The sequence below is a fragment of the Solanum tuberosum genome, unplaced genomic scaffold, assembly GCF_000226075.1.
Source record: "Solanum tuberosum cultivar DM 1-3 516 R44 unplaced genomic scaffold, SolTub_3.0 scf00028, whole genome shotgun sequence".
In the NCBI taxonomy this organism is placed as follows: Eukaryota; Viridiplantae; Streptophyta; class Magnoliopsida; order Solanales; family Solanaceae; genus Solanum; species Solanum tuberosum.
This window is the reverse complement of record NW_006238954.1, coordinates 2,523,902-2,527,630: the sequence shown is the minus strand read 5'-3', so window position 1 is coordinate 2,527,630 and position 3,729 is coordinate 2,523,902.

Genomic DNA, 3,729 nt, shown 5'->3' with positions numbered 1-3,729 from the left:
GAAATCACGTTTTTGTACTTAGTGGTAGAAACTACAACTCTTTGCCTCTTTTCTCAGCTAGTTTAGGCTTTATTCAAGGACGAATGTTCTCAAGGGGGAGATATTGTAACACCTCAGAAATTAGACTTAGAAAATACAGCAGAAAAACACCAGAAACAGTGAACCACGGTAGGGTTCACGGACCGTGAAAGGGACTACGGTCCGTCGACCTGCCCGTGGTTCACAGCCTTTTCCAGCAGAGGTGGACCACAGAGCCCTTCACGGGCCGTGGACCACCTCATGAGCCGTGGAAAGGATCGTGGGAGCCAGGCAGAGTTCACAAGGCCCATACGTCAGACCACAGGGCCCTTCATGGGTCGTGGTCCTGATGACGGGCAGTGGTGGTGCCCGTGGAAGGCCACCGCAGAACCAGTAGCTACTATATCAAGGACCACGACCAGCTTGACGGTCCGTGGTCCCTTTGATGGTCCGTCAGAGGGACTGTGGTCGTCTGCGTCAGCTTTTAAGTTGGGATCGTTTTGGTCGTTTCCCTTATGCGTTGGACACCTAAACTACATGGTTTTGGTCAGGCTTAGCCTAGAAACTAAATTAGAACCTAACCTAATCAATCATTCACCAAAATTCATCGATCTTAGAGCAAAACAAGAGGAAAAGTCAAGCAGCCCTAGTCCAAGAACGCAACAAGGTTTCGTCAGTTCCAGCCTCGAAATCGAAAGATTTCTCCATGAAATTCGTCACCAGGTATGTGATATATCACTAGTGGGTTCCTTTCACCCATTAGGTCCCTAGATTTCAGTCAGAATCTTGATTCCCTAAATATTGCTTAGACCTAGGGTTTCTAGAACTTTAGATAATTGTTGTGATTTAGCTGTTAGAATACTTCAAATCAGACAATCATGATTTCATAACATCGTTGTTTAGTTTCTTGCATGAAATTTAGAACCCTAGATGTATTGATTTGTTTAGTTCATGAATTACACTTGCTAGGCCAGTATGTACAAATATACATGCATCAGTTCCAAATGTTCCATTATCAGTACATTAATGTTGCATTTTCAGTTAGCATGTTAGAACAGTGAGTTATCCATTATATTTCAGTTATGTTGTAATGTACACATATTCAATTGGGAGTAGGCTTAACACCGAGTTGGACTAGGGTCAGTCACTCTCATAGTCCCAGAACTACGTGCCCCCATAGGTTTGTAAGTCCCCCCTGTGGGTATCATATTTAGTGATCACTCCAGTCATGCCTCTATACCCTTGGCAAGGTATATTGGGTCCTCTCGATGGGGCGTATACATCGGAATCCACATTTAGCTCATGTGGTTTTATGTTGGTTATTACTAGCTCCCACAGTCAGATTCTAGTGCTTTTGACCAGGTCCCACTCATATTTCAGTATTCAGTTTCAGCATGTTATGTACATGGTCATTGCATTCAGTTTAGTTCATATTCAGTATCATTTCAGTATGTTCATCATGTTCAGATTATATCATTGCTCAGTATGCTTTATTTCAATAATGTATATGTTGTTCAGCTTTATCCTATTATGCATGCTCAGTACCTTTCAAATACTGACACATACTCTGCGCTACATCTTCTCGTGATGTACGTTCAGGTCCTCAGCATTCAGATCACGCATAGATCGGCTCTCGATCTCCATTTCAGCAGCTACAGTGGTGAGTCCTCATATTTCAAGGACAATAGACATGTTTCTATAGTTATTCTTTTCATTTTAGTTTCAGTTTTGCTAGAGTTAGCTGGGGGCTTGTCCCAGCATCTCTAGTCGGTTAGAGGCTTATATTCAGACATAGTACTAGATTCAACTTTAGTTTTGAGTTTGATCTTTCAATTGTTATTAAACTCATAGTTTCTTTATATTCAGACAATATTGGGTATTCCCCATCATTTAGTTTATCTTATGTTTTTAGCTTCCGCACATTATTCCTTTTAAGTATGCTTATGATATGCCAGCTCAGGGTTAGCTTAGGGTCACTTGTGATCCTTGGTCCCGTGTTTATGTCAAGGGGGTAGCCTCGGGGAGTGACAGTATGTGAGGATGGACAATCATCTCACCCAACTTGGCTTTAGTAGAAGTCAAAGTGAAGCTACTTTGTATGTGAAAGTTACTGTAGGTGAGTCCTTAATTTTCTCAATTTATGTGGATGACATGCTTGTAACAGGAAGCAAAATTGAACTAATCCAAAGGTTCAAGGATGAAATGGTGAAAATCTTATAAATGACTTATCTTGGAGTCATAAAGTACTTCCTTGGCATGGAAGTGTTGCAATCCAGTGATGAAATTTTCATATGCTAACAAAAATACATATAGAATATTCTAAATAGGTTCAAAATGCAAGACTGCAAACCTGTGAGTACTCCAATCTCTACTGGTGTGAAGCTTGTCAAGGATGAGGATTCCGAAAAAGTGTATGATAGTATGTATAGAAGCTTAATTGACAGTCTTCTATATCTAACCACAAGCAGGCCTGGCATTCTATTTGTTGTAAGTTTGCTTTCTAGGTTCTTGCATTTGCCTAGAGACACACACTTCACAATGGTTAAAAGAGTGTTAAAGTATATTAAAGGAACCAACAAGTTTGGAACTTTTTTCCCAGCATCTGCTGAAGTAACTATGAACCTGGTCGGGTACTCTGATAGTGATTGGGGTGGCGGAGTTGATGATTCCAGAAGCACCTCTGGATATCTTTTCTGTTTGGGGACAAGTTGTTTTAGTTGGAGCTCTAGGAAACAAGAAACTACAGCTCAATAGAAGTTGAGTACATAGTTGTTGCATCTGTTGTTAAACAAGTTATTTGGCTAAAGAAGATGTTGAAGGACTTGGGCCATGAACAAACAAAAGCTAGCAAGATCATGTGTGACAACAGTTCAACAGTTTCAATCTCGAAATATCCAGTGTTTCATGGTCGAACTAAGCATATCAAGACCAACTTTCATTTTATTAGAGAAGTCCAACAATCTAATGAAGTGTTGCTTGTTCATTGTTCATCCGAGAACCAACTAGCTGACATTTTCACTAAGTCACTGCCAAAGGAAAGGTTTGAAGATCTGAGGCAAAGAATTGGTGTTTGTCACAAAAATGCCAAGGAGGAGTGTTAGACAATTGGCATTTTCTTCCAACTTATTATTTTTACTGTTTTTTTTTTACTTATTTTAGTTTAGTGCTTCCTATTTTCTAGCTAGACTTAGTCAACTTTAGTTGCTTAACTTTCTAAAGTTAGTGGCCCTTTTATGGCCGTTAGTGGCACATGTTTTTATTCAGTTTTCCATCCACTTTGTAAGTGGCTACTAGATAGGAAATGGTTAGATTTTTTCCTTGTGTAAATTCAATATTTCTGCAAATTAATGAATAACTGGATTTTCATAAGTTCACTCTATTTTTTATTCTTCAATTCAGTTTCTTGAGTGTTTCTGTTTTAACAACTCTGAAATCGATAACCAAAACAAAGAAAAAGCAACGGTTGATTAACTTTCAGAACATTCAAACTAATGAGTCCTAAATCACTTTCTAACAGTTAAATGATATGAGTTTTCAAGTACAGAAACGACCAGTCTAGAAAGTTTCATAAAGTTTGATGTCAAGTATTCCAACAACCATCATGACACGAAAATACTAAATAGACTTTGTGTGGCACAGCCACACATGTATTTCAACCATTTGTGGCTGATCGTTCAAATCTCCAGTTCCACATTTCCATAGAGTCACAAA